The sequence below is a fragment of the Pinus tabuliformis genome, chromosome 8 (genome assembly GCF_031772625.1).
Source record: "Pinus tabuliformis cultivar Carrire ecotype Pingquan chromosome 8, CPIR1, whole genome shotgun sequence".
Lineage (NCBI taxonomy): Eukaryota > Viridiplantae > Streptophyta > Pinopsida > Pinales > Pinaceae > Pinus > Pinus tabuliformis.
This window is the reverse complement of record NC_142294.1, coordinates 939122248-939136198: the sequence shown is the minus strand read 5'-3', so window position 1 is coordinate 939136198 and position 13951 is coordinate 939122248.

Sequence of the window (13951 nt, the reverse complement as noted above, 5' to 3'; positions counted from 1 at the left end):
ATTAGTGCACATGACAATTTTTAACTTTTCAAACCCACTACATGTTATATTACTAACTAGAATATAATAGTCTTAGGGCTCTCATACCATTGATCTTGGCCCTTATATACAACCTTGATACAAGGACACAACTAGGGCTTGGTTTCAATCACTTTGACTACCAATCTACCCTGAACAATACACACTTGACCTACTTGTTTGATGTGGTGCCCCACAACCCTTTCCGTCCAAGTGCCCTGAACACATATGGTGGGTCCTCATGCCTCCCAACTACTGATCACTCCAGCCAGCCACTATCAATGATCACAACTCCTTTTGTGTCACTGAACTTTGGCTCATCGCTCTGCCCACTAGTAGCCCTCCTACTCCATTAGGATGATTGTTCAATGGGGCTTCCAGAACTGCCCTCTTTTCACTGAAGTCTGCCCTTCTGCAGCTCCTGAATTATGGCTCCGACAACCTGCCTCCTAACTAGTAACAATCCATGGCTCCTTTCATGAACCTGTACTTGAGGTCTACATCCTGCACTCGAAAAACCATTGTTCACAATTCCATTTGTGAACAGTGCTCCCATCTTCCAGATCTGTCCACTTATCAGCGTTTGTGTCACTTTAGAGTGCTGATCCTAGGGCCTACACACTTGCCCAATCTCTGTGACACATAAGCTGCTACTGTCACTCTCCTTGAGGCTCTCAGATCTGCCCACTTACAGTCACATCTGGATTGATCTAGGGAACTGTAGATTCTGCGCTCTGTTTTGCAACTTGAGTCCTCAAACTGCACAGATCTAAGCATTAAATCAACACTGCTTATAATCTATGAAAGTCCACCACAACTTCAATACTTTTTCTCTTGCACAACTAACCTTCCATTCTGTTCTTGTCCATCTGTACACCCATGAGAAATGTGAGCCTATCTCAGAATCACGTCTTCTGCTTTTAGGGTCTCGACCTTCTCTTCCTTGCACATGAACAAGCCACAATACTTGCTTTCAGGACAAACTTTAAGGTTGATTCTGTGCACAAAAAACTGCCTTAACTAGGGCTTCAGAGCCATTGTCCTAACTCCTTTAGGACAACTCTTCCTTCCTCATCTACTTCTACAATCTCTCCCATGTGACAACCTTGTTATTCTGTTGTGATAACCCTCTTCTCAACCCGATTACTTTGCTACTCTGATCAACAACTTGAGGCTAGCTCTGTGGTCACACTAGAGGTCTGCATAATCCAGATTTTGGTCTAAGAGACCTCTCCACTTTTGCGCTGTAGCTTGAGGCAAAACTGGCCTCTAATCCGTACTCACACAAGCCCTTGTGTGACTTCTTGACCAACAGATTAGGGCCTCGGGCCCTCCTCTCACAACTGTAGAGATCTGGCTCTTAGACAGACAACAAACCAAGACTTAAAATCCTTCTTTAGAGACATGCCATACCTTCCTCCATGCATAGAGATCTAAGCAGTTTAAACGCAAAACTTTGGGGACGATATACAGAGGTTATGCAAAACTGAACCATGCTCTGATTGGGGCATGTCAATCCACAAATCCATGACCTCCTTGAGCTCAAGTGGTCTTCCTTCAAGGGATGCAAACCATAGAGATCCTCTGCCTTCAATCTTTGCTAACTTGGCCCTCTCACAGACTTGAGAGAGACCTTCAAACTTCCACGAATTTCCTCCTTGAGACTACAGTTGCCTTAGGTAACACGATCTTCTTGAGAGAGATACACACTTGGATGTATAACTCGACCTCTCGTGCAGCCCTACTTGGCCTTCAAACTCAACCTCTTTTAGGGCTACATCTTGATCTACCTCCTTGATCAAATTAACTCCCTGTCACTTGATGCTTCTAGCCTTTCCGTAGTCCTCTTTAAATAACTTCTCCTCTAGTCTCTTAGGAACCCTCTAGACTTAGGGTTTTGGTCCTCTAGACTTAGGAATTAATAATTTTCCTTTTATTTTTATTTTTAAATTTTAAACCCCATCTTTGGTCTAAAACCCCTCTACTTGGGTTCTTTTTCCACAAAGCCTTTTGTGACCAAACTTCACAATCCCAACTCCTAGGCTTGTGGAGTACCTCCCAAGCTACACAATTCAGCATGTAAGGCGACTCTCGGTCTCAAAGAGTATGATAGGTTGGATGGAGCTTTTAATTTGGTTCCATGGAAGTGATTTTGGATTCTTATGGCTGAAGCCAATCTTTGGGAGCATGTTGAGAAGGATATTTAAGAACCTACTGATCCATTTGTTAATTTTTGCAACTAGGGTCAAATTCCGCATTGGACAACTCAGATGACCAAGATGATGCTTGCATTAAATTCCTCTTTTCGAGAGGACCAAAATCGACCTAAAGATCACCTAATTTGGTTAAGCGGAAGTTAAGTTTTGAATTTTTTTATTCATACATACATTATGGAATGGGTCGGCCCTTACCACATGGGTCAACAATCTTAACCCCAAGTAAACCCTCAGGAAATCCTATAAAAGGAAGCGACTTCAAGTTCATTTCAACACATCGTCTTTCTATTCTTATATTTTGTCTTGGCTCGCATAGGTTCGTTGGAAGGAGTTCGCACAGGGTCCAAAATCACAAGCGAAAGGTTCGCTCTAAGTTTGGGTATTCTGGATCTCGGTCGCTGGCACAAATCAAGGTATTCTGGTCCTTGGTCACAGGCACAAGGTGGGTAAGAGAGCGACTAAGGCTCTTTGGTCATTGGGAGGCAGTCTTGTGAGAGGGACTCTGGGTTTAGAAGTAGATTAGAAGGTCAGGTCCCCAGACGCTTGCACATAATAGTCCCGAGAGCGTCCAAGACCTCTCGGTCGCTCGCACAACAACTGTAAGGGAGCGACCCTGGGTATTTGGTGTATTTCACCTCGGTCGCACACATAAAGGCTTCCTGAGAGCGACCGTGCAGTCACAGTCGCACGCATACAATATCCGAGAGAGCGACCCGGGAGTCTCGGTCGCACACAGAGAGTGTTGATGAGGGCGACCAGAGTTCAGATCGAGGGTTTGACATCTTGGCTTTAATTGACTTTAGTGATCTGGTAGATCTGGGTTTCTCTCTGCTATTACACAAATACGTAGATCTGATTTGTTATTATCCATTGCAATTATATGTATTGGGCTCATTGTACTCTCTACTGAAATCTTTTTATGACCATATACTAAAAGAAGATTTGAAAGGGTTTCTCCCTTGTGGGGTTTTTCCTTGGTCTTGGACCAATCTGATGTCTCTTATGGTTGTGCTGCTCTCTTATTTGTCATTGCATATATTGTTCTTTCTTCAGTTACGTTTATGATTGTTTATACTGCTAATAATTGGATGCATTGTTAATGAAAAGATAAATTGGGCTAAAGTAACTGATACAACATAGAACAATCAGAAAGTTGAACACCACTATAGTTAGCTGAAGGAAGCCAAAGCAAAGAGAATCATTCTTGATTCTATGAAGGATCACTTCATTTAAGAAATTTTAGATGAGAAGACATGTAAGAATTTTTTTGGTTCTTTGGTTGAGTTATTATCAGAACTTTTTGGCTTCTCAATAGTTGCTCTTGTGAGACCATCTTTGAACAATTTGGGTGAGCAAGATAGATACTGTGTGAGCTGCTTGACTAGGATTAGTTGGTAGCCAATTTGATTGAAGGTGGAGGATCAAGAGTTAGTGTCAATTGCCCTAAAGGCACACGCTCCTTGGATGCCTTTTGTTCAAGGTGTTAGCGCTTGAGAAAACATACCATAGCTTTTCAAGCTTTGGGTTGATCTTGTGCACGAAGAAATCAAATTGTAGTCTTGTTCAAAACAACAAGAGGAAGTAGATGCTATTGGTCATGTAGAGAAGATAGAAGAATAACAAAAAACTTTAAGAAGATGGGATAGATACAAGAAAGAAAGACTTGAGTTAGGTGATGTGTTTTTGACGTCATGAAATGGGACATTATGTAGGCTAGTGTGCATTGAAGAAGGGAAAGAGTGCAAAACAAGTTGTAGCTAGGATTGTTGCAGAAGTAACATAGTTAAACTCTTGGTTTGAATTTTGTTTGATATGTGAAAAATGGAGCTTCAAGACATGACATATGACAAGGCTCTATTCAACGAGATTTAGTGGGAGGGAGGAGGTGCCACTATGGAACTTGGTGAGGATGCTTGTTACCTTGTGAGAGGAGTTGGCTCCATTTCGTTTCAAATGCCTTCATGTGATGTTCTTGAGCTGAAGCGCATTTTATTAGTTCCTGGTTTGAGGAAGAGTCTCCTATTAGTGTCTTATATAAGATATACATTGGAGAGTTGGCTTTTAGGAACAATTGTGCACCGCCAATGATTGTAGTGTAGTTAATCAAGACTTTGGCTCGAGAGTTGAGAGAGGGTGGCCTTTACAAGTTGCTGATCTAGTGGCGTGTGTACATTCTAATCGGAGATTGGAAGAGACTTCTCCCTTTATGGAAGCAGGGGCATGGCGAGAGGTCATAGAGCCAAATTCAACATTAATTGTAGATTCTTAACATCTTATGTTGGTGAGGATGCAAGGTCTTTCACTTTGCATGACTTTTCTTTAGTGCTCGAGGTGAATGTGGAGGCTATTATTCTAGATGTAGAGGCTCAAGAGCATCTAGGAGCATCCAAATCTTTAGTGATGGATGATGTACCTCCTAGGAGATATATTAGTCATGGACACATGTTGCATTGGTTTCTTCCATTTGTGAGACTTCCAATTGTACATAGTAGGGGAGATTTGATGATGAGATTGATTTCATCCATGACCCTTATAGTTGTTCAATGGAGGAGAGGTGTAATGCTTTGATGGATGATGATGCTGGGATAAATTTAAGAGTCCTAGCAGATGGAAGCATTCAAGAGTATAGAACTAGGGATCATGAATTCTCTTAGTCAGAGGGATTCCCATGATGATACCCTTGCCAAGGATCATGGATTCTGTTAGATAGATGGAGTTGGCCCATATGTTGTTACCTTAGGATTCTCTTGGGATGAGGGAGTTCACCTAGTTCAGGTTGGTCCATTTTCCAGAGGATTTGAGGTGCATGTGGGGTGATGACAACCTTGCATGGATTGTTGCTTATTTCACAGGATTTCTGTTCTAGGATCAAGGAGTTGAATTGTAGCCCCCTATTTTTGTGATTTTGATAGATGTGGTACACTTGTGTTGGTCTTGTATGGAGATGGAAACTTCTCTACAAGGTGTCCTATATAGATGATGTGGTGTCCATTGATTATGGTCAATGATGTTGAGTTGGAGGATATTGGAGTTTGGCATGTTGCTTTTGTTTAGAGATATTTCTTTACATTCATAGGTGGTCATGATTCATTAGAGGATTGAGATGTTGCAATAGCATGGGTGATGGAGTCTTAATAGATCACGATGGTTGAGCTAATGACCATAAAAGGGACAAATTTGTAGACAATGAGATTCGTGGAGTTGTAGAGGGAGTTGATGGGTGTCTATGTAAACATTTTCCTCATAAAGAGGGAGTGTTAACTTTCATGGCTATTCCAAAAGTGTTTACTCCTTGCTTGGGGCAATTCATGAGATCTGGGGTACATGGTGTATGCCCAATCCCCAAATGGTCTAAGATGGATTGGCATATGGGAGGCAGTCCATGATGTATTTGCACAAAGTTAGTTTGCTCAATGATGGTCGATCTTAGATAGTTGTCGACTTAGTATGGTAGAGGAGTTTTTTGCAATTTTGATAGATGCGGTACACTTGTGTTGATCTTGTATGGAGATGTAAACTTCTCTACAAGATGTCCTAGATAGATGATGTGGTGTCCATTGATTATGGTCAATGATGTTGAGTTGGAGGATACTGGAGTTTGGCATGTTGCTTTTGTTTAGAGAGATATTTCTTTACATTCATAGGTGGTCATGATTCATTAGAGGATCGAGATGTTGCAATAGCATGGGTGATGGAGTCTTTACAGATCACAATGGTTGAGCTAATGACCATAAGAGGGACAAATTTGTAGACAACGAGATTGGTGGAGTTGTAGAGGGAGTTGATGGGTGTCAATGTAAACATTTTCCTCATAAAGGGAGTGTTAACTTTCATGACTATTCCAAAAGTGTTTACTCCATGCTGGGGGCACTTCATGAGATTTGGGTTACATGGTGTATGCCCAATCCCTAAATGTTCTTAAGATGGATTGGTACATGGGAGATAGTCCTTGATGGATGTACACAAAGTTAGTTTGCTCAATGGATGGTTGTTGACTTAGTATAACATCTTCGAGTTCTCCTAATGATTTTGTTGGTGCCCTTCATTGCGGCACCATGAAGGATCCACTTGCTTGGAGAGCTCCCTACATGGCATTCAGAGTGTTGTGTGGCATCCAACCCTTGTTGGCACATGGCAACTTGAGTTAACGTTTCGAAGTTTGGTGATGGCTCAGGGACACTTGTGGCTTCAATAGTGTTCTTGCAGGGGCAACTGACCCATTGGAGTATATAAACTAGGAGGATTGATGGAGTCTATGGAGGCTTATGATCAAGGGTTGTGGACTTTCCTTGTGTAATAACATCACCTTGGAGATGGATGTGGAAAAAGTTAGTTTGCTCAATGGATGGCCGATCTTAGATGGTTTCCAAATTATAAATTTTCCATTAGGTCTTGGAGTTCTCTTAACGGTTTGGTGGATGCCCTTCATTGGAGCCTCATGAAGGATCCACTTGCTTGGAGAGCTCCCTACATGGCATGAGGACTGTTGTGCGGCTTGGAGGAGGGACTTTGGCCCTTGTTGGCACATGGCACCATGAATTCATGTTTAGAAGGTTGGTGATGGCTTGGGGACACTTGTGGCTTCAATAGTGTTCTTGCAGGGGTAACTGATCCATTGGAGTATATTAACTAGGAGGATTGATGGAGTTTGTGGAGGCTTATGATCAAGGGATGTGGACTTGTCTTGTATAACGTCACCTTGGAGCATGACACAAGTACTTTAAATGTAAGGTCTCACTTGTGTTGGCCTACAAGTGCTCATGGTAGGTTGCTTGTAAGGGCTAAGGCCAACATTGTATGGTTGACCTCCCTTACCTTAAATATAAATAGAGGAAGGGGAGAGTTTTTCAATTCATATATTTTTAGTCATTCACTTGTAGTCACTCTTATGATGATATGTGACCTAGAGGAGAGTGTGCACTAGCCTCTATCTCTTTATAGGCTTCACATGTGCTTGATCTCTCTCTCTCTCTCTCTCTCTCTCATGTTTTGTTGGACTTCCTAGAGTTAATGTTGGACCATCATTGAGGTCTAAGGTTAGATTTTATCCCTTGGAGATTGGAGATTAGAGTTTTGCGATAAAACTCTAGGGTGGATTTGTGAAGAAGAGGAGAGGACATCTTTCCTTGGAGGATGTGTTGGAGTGATTCTTGTATGTTGGATCTTCTCGGTTGTTATGGTTTGTTGATTTGCATTAGCTAGGGCTTGGAGAGCTAGGAGGATTTGTACCAACCATGAGAGAAGGATATGGTATGTACATGTACTTCATCGTTAGCATACTAACGAAGTTTCCAGTTGTCTAAAACTTGTGCAATTTCCAAAGTTGATTTGCAAATATTTATGATTTTACGCATTCTTATTTACAACCATATATGTCTTATTGATTTGACATAATTGAAGGACAATTGTTAAGTGATTTGGCTTCTAAGTGAAGAAGATAAGGGGTTGATTTTTCCTCCATCACAATGTTGTTGAACTATTGTTATTACTATTATAGAGTATTTTAAGATCTGGTTATTGGTGGATAAGTTTCATTAAAGGTGTTGAAAGGTATCCCGTTCGATATTTTTGTCTCTTCGAATTGTTTATAAGTTTGGTTTGCTTGGAGGTGAGACATTGTACTCTTTCTGGTGTTGTTTTGTACTTAGTTTTACAACAACCTTAATGTTGAAAATTCATAGGGTACTTCATTGAGGTGGGTTGTGGACTCGAACACATGATGCAAAGAAGCATTAGAGCATGGTAATCACATTTACACACGAGAGGAGCATTGGAGCATGGTAATCACATTGACACACATAAAAAGAGCACTGGGCACATGAGAACACATTTGGCACACATTTAGAGGAGAAACACCATGCATAAAAACACTTGGATACCACATTCAAAGAGGAAAGGAGCATTGGAGTGACATTTTCTTGAAAAGTTTGCCATCTTGGAGGAGTGTTGAGCCCTAGGAGAATCAATGTTTGGATGGCATTCCATCTTGGGGTTTGGCTAAACTCTAATATGATGCTATTACGTCCTTGTATTATAGAGTGCTCTGTGTGGGGTTACGTTGTTCGCAACTTGTATGGACATAAGTCCTTGTTTATGTCAGAAATACTGAGGGGGGTGAATCTGTATTTCCCTTCTTTTCACACATTTGGCTAGTTTATTACTTTAAAACATTCAGAGCATTGCACAGTCATGAAACAACAACACATCAATGAAAAATACACATAATATGTCATCCAAACAAGGTTTGCATTATGTATGGTTACATACACAATTTATCAGTTGAGTTGGAAGGAAGTACAAGACTCCCCAGTGGTTTCTGGAGAGTGTAGATATAATCTGAAGGGGTCTTCGGTCCCCTAATACAAATCAACTTTTTTGCTTCACACTTCGACTGCTGTTGTACATATTGCTGCCTCTCTTGCTACGACTTCTGCCACTACCACTGCCATTGTTGTCACTGTTCACTGTTTTCCTCTGTCTACTGCTGTCGTCTGCCACTGCTATTCTCTGTCCACTGCTGTCCTCTGCCACTGCTATTCAACCCTTGAGCAAGATTGTAAGGGCCAACCAAAGATAAGACAATTGGACAGTAAGTCAAGCATTCAATGTTTTGAGAATACCCTTCAGATACTTCCTTCATACAGAAGAAATCAGAAATAGTAGAGGTGCAATATAATGAAACTGTGAAGACATCATATTCAAATGGCAACTAAATGGATCATTGTATTTGGACTTACAACACAGACCAAGGCTTTTAATGCTGTCACTATCTTAAATGAGTTTCAGACTAATAAAAAATGCCCTATAAAGTTTCAGATCTTGATACTAGCAATCATATCTCCTCACTATTGTTCCTTAGGACCGAGATTGCCAATGAGTCAACATTTTCCAGAAATAAAACCTAAACAGTGCCATGCTATCTGCAAGAGTTGTGCACTTGATATAGTTCTATATAACACAAAAGTATGCCGCAGGATTGCCAAAGATTAGAAATACGACCAGGTTTCATAGGGTATGAATTTTCTCGCTAAAAAACACTAATAATAATTGCTTTAGGGAAATGGAACTTCCAAAAATGCCATCCGGTTAACTTCTGCTTCAGAGATACCATTAATGCGAGTTCCTTTTGACAATTTTGATCATCGAGTGAAGACAAGAAAGATAATCTCATAATAATTCAGGCTCATTACAAAGATTACTCCTTCGTTGGATCTGTAGTGGCTAGAGATACTTATGACATGCCAAAAAAATACCAACAAGATGCATCACAAGCCAAAACCTGATCCCAAGAAAATAAAAGGAAAAACCACAACCCTCTTAGACTTCTGACCTTCTTCAGGAAAATCCATCTGAAGCCTCAGAGAGAAATGACCTATGCTCAAACTAACATGGCCACAGATTTAAGAGATGGAGCGAGCTCCTTTCCTTAGTGCCACATACAAATTTCAGAGAGACAAAATACTTGCTTGTACTTTGGAGAGAGACTAAGTCCATTTGTATAGATTTGATGGATGTTCATAAAAGGCAACCAACTTAGGATTTTGGAGGAAAATTCTATTTTGAATGTTCACGAGGATTAAGAATGATGTGAAATCGAAATAATTATTAAATAGTGATTTAAAAATTATTCCAATAATAGAATTAAGGAATAATAAATAAATGGTGATTTAGTCCAACATGACAAGGAATAATTATCAAACAATGATTTAAATTGACATGCTTTCTAGTCTTCAATCAGAGACCAACTCTGATACCATGTTAGCTTTCTATTACAAAGCTTCTAATTTAATAAAGGTTATGCGATGAAGAGACTGAAAACTGAACTCCAAACACTTTTACTAAATATGTTGAGTATTATAACAAATAATAGAAACTAAAAATAAATTCACGAAAACACAAGCACACAATAAACAATACACCAAAATTTACCTAGGAAACCCCAACTAGGGAAAACCTTCCAATTTCCGTGTTCTATTATTATTATGCTCAACAAATACTAGGAAAAATTCATTTTCAATTCATTGTCCCTCAATGAATTGTTCTGCGTATTTCTAACCAACTCAACCTTTGCATATGTAGTTGTACATAATTATACAGGCTATTCATCCCTCTTGAGCAGGATGACTCGGCCTTGGAAAGTCAGCACGCTATTGAAGAGATTGTTGAGGTTATTTGTCCTCTGTCTCTCTTTCCTAGCATGCTGAATTGAAACCTCTTCTTGCTGAGCTAAAACACACAAGTATATAGTGCTTAATGATTTATGGCCAAGTTTGCACCTTTCCATTTTTATAAAATCGAACTAGCCTATCAACTCAAGTCGAACTGACCCATTAAATCAAGTCATTAACTCAAGTTGAATTGCTGAGATCGAGTTACTTTTTGACTATAGGAAAATTATAATTTTCCTAAGTCAAAATTAAGTGAAAGAATTACTGTGCCTTAGATTCACTTGTGGGTTCTACTTCCAAATTTAGTTCACTTCTAAATTTAGCATAACCCTTCCATATCTAACTTCAATTAACACTATGTAAGTAAACCTTGGAGAAGAACATGATGGTGGAGGTGATGTTGGTCTATCTTATGGCTCTTGTTGTAGCGCAAGGGTTCTAGCCCTAGTAGAAGACATGAGAAAAGGAGATAGCACCTTGGATGAAATTGTAACCTAACTTTTGTGTGATGCATGGAGGCTAGGGCAATATCATGAAGATCATAACTTGGTGAGCCTTGAGCTTGGTGGGATGCCTTGCTTCAAAGAAGACTTGATTATTGCATTATTGATATTCCATGGAGATCTTGATGCCTATTTTGATGCAAGAACTGAAGACCTAGGGTTTGAGGACTCAAACCCTGGTATGGACATGTAGACTTAATGCTAGAGTTGTCTTTCCATGTACTTATGCAATGTGACATGGTTTGAGTTTGTAAATTCCAAAGAAGACGAGTGCTAGTATGGAGAGTTTATGTAATAAAAGTGTAGTGTAATGTTACATGCTAATTTAGCCTTGTTCTTACGGTTCTATGCTATAGGTTTTAGAGAAAATTTTGCAGTTCTTCATAAAATGATTGTTACCTCGGTAACTATAAGAATTCCAACATTATAAGAAAACAAAACTTGTGCAAAGTATTTAAACAATAGTGAAGTGAATTAAATTGACAGATCTGGCTGTCATATTCTTCTACAAATTTAGCAACTAAGCACTCAAGTCTGGCACCAACAATTAAGGACTGTTATCTCACCCAACTGTATTGGTAATATACAATATAATTCAAAATGTTCACATCACTACCATATAACTTCTGAAAGTTAATATTCTCGAGGTAGTCACAGGCTTGCAGTTTATCATTCGACATCCAGAATCCACCTCCCTCTTACTTCTTCAAATGAGAGGGTCGTACCTATCAGAAATAGGTCATCCTCATAAGGTGCCGGTATGAGAGGTCTATCATCCACAACCTTCGGGTAATGGTTTGGATTGGTTTCACTCCTAGTGAATCTCAACTTCATCTGGAAACTATTAATCCTCTCATACTATGCCCGGGGAGTTTTGCTTCAAGCCATAGAGGGCTTTCTTCCACCTGTATACATGAGATCACTGATCATGAATCTCAAACTCCTCAGGTTGTTCCAAACTTGAGGACTTGCTACATGAGGGGAATAGTCCCCTTGTAAGATTTTCCTTCGGTACATCTCAGACATGTACTTTCATGCTTCTTTTGAATTCATGCATCCCTATTACCATCTGATTCACAGACCCTCAGTGCTATGTATAATAGACATGGTCCCTAGTGGATTTTCTGCAACTTGATACAATCCTAAACTCAAAAACATATTTGAAAATTTTATTTTTTAACATGTACCTTTCCATCGATGAGTGCCACCCTGTAACCTTTGTCTTTCATTATCAAAATGGGCACCAGGCTCTCTTTGTGATCAGGTACATGAAAGAGATTCTTTAAATGAATCGAGTTACCCTCATTCAATTTAGGGGTAACATTCCCTACACCCTTTCTGGGATAGGTGGCATCAGCTCCAAGTATAATCCCATGATTGTTTCCATCTCTACCAAATTAGAGAGTGCACCCACCTATCTGATGAAGTCCCTTGAGGCACTGGGGTTCCTTGCTTTCTTTGAAGAGTCGACCATTTTCTTGATGACCTACATTACCTGTCATTCCTTTGAAGATGTCCCTAGAATGATTGTTATCTTCATCAAGATATGTGTCTCTGCCATTCAGACACTCCTTCACATAATGACCGAACTTATTGCAACCAAGGCATCTGCCTTTCCTTCTAGCCTTAGATCCGAACTTCCCAATGAAGTGATTTTTAGGTAGGCCATCAGAAACTTCCGTTGCGCCATTCTGATAATATTCTCTGCTTCGACTTCACCCTCGGTGAATTTGAAGAGGGATGCGGAATCCACTGATCCTTTTGTCCTTTTCCAACTGTCTTCGTTGATTGCTCTTTAACTCTTGCTTGGTCATTGTCTTCACCTCAACTCTGATACCATGTTAATTTTAGGTATGTTCTATGCTAGAACAATTTATTTCAATTTTCACAGTTAGCTCAATATCTTTTCCAGATTAGCAATCACATCAGCATTAAAGTAAATTGCAGATAGAACATAAATATAAATTGCAGAATACAAGCCAAGAGAAGAGGACACAAGATGTGGCGCCAACCAGGGACAAACCCCAATGTGGGGAAGCCCTTGATCAATTCTTCTTTTATGTTCTTCAAAGTTCAAGAGAGAAAGTGAGAGAGATAGTACATTTACAATAGAAGTCAATATTTTGACTTTTGATATCTCACGAGATCAGTTGAAGACATATTGCTTCAACTTATTCTCTAAGGTGACTGCTTCACTTATCATAGTGCCGCCTTTTGTCCATTTCCAACAAATAACCGTGTGACACCATGCTATTCCATCACAGAGCTGGACCTTGATGACTGACCTGATCTTATCTGCTCTCATCATCAGGCTGCCCATTATGCTGCATCTTTCATCATCATGCAACTCCTTGCTAATGTGCATCATTCATCATCATGCTGCCCTTGTTAATGTGCATCATCATCATCACGCTGCCCTTGCTAATGTGCATCATCATCATCATGCTGCCCTTGCTGATGTGCATCATCATCATCATGCTGCCCTTGCTAATGTGCATCATCATCAACTGTTATAACTTCTCGTTGCTTCATCATGTAGCCATATGCATATCGGCCTTAGCTGCTTGCTATGGCTTGCAGCCTAGCAAAGCAGCTAGGCTATAGATTTAGAATCCTCCTTGCAGTCCCATTATTTGATGCGTATAGGGTTTGTTGTGTTAATGGTCTCCTTGTATAATGAATCAGGGCTGTGTAATGATGACACCGTCACACTACGTATTGGTATTCCTCTTGGCAGCTATAGCTTTCCTTTTAACTACGTCCAGATCTTCTTGATTGTGGTTAGACCTTATTATGATAGTAGCTAGATCCTTAGATGACTGTGGCTTAGATCCTATCCTTGTTGCTGCATATATATCCTCATGTATTGCAGCTTAGGGCAATGTTAAATGTTGCAGCTAGGAGACTGTGCTAATCATTTCCATAGGTCCTCACCATGACAACGTTAGGCTGCAACCATGATTCCTTTTGGGATAGAGCATAGGTTTCTCTGTGTTTAGGACATGGAAATATTCGAATCCTTGTTCCATGACAACGTTTAGGAGGC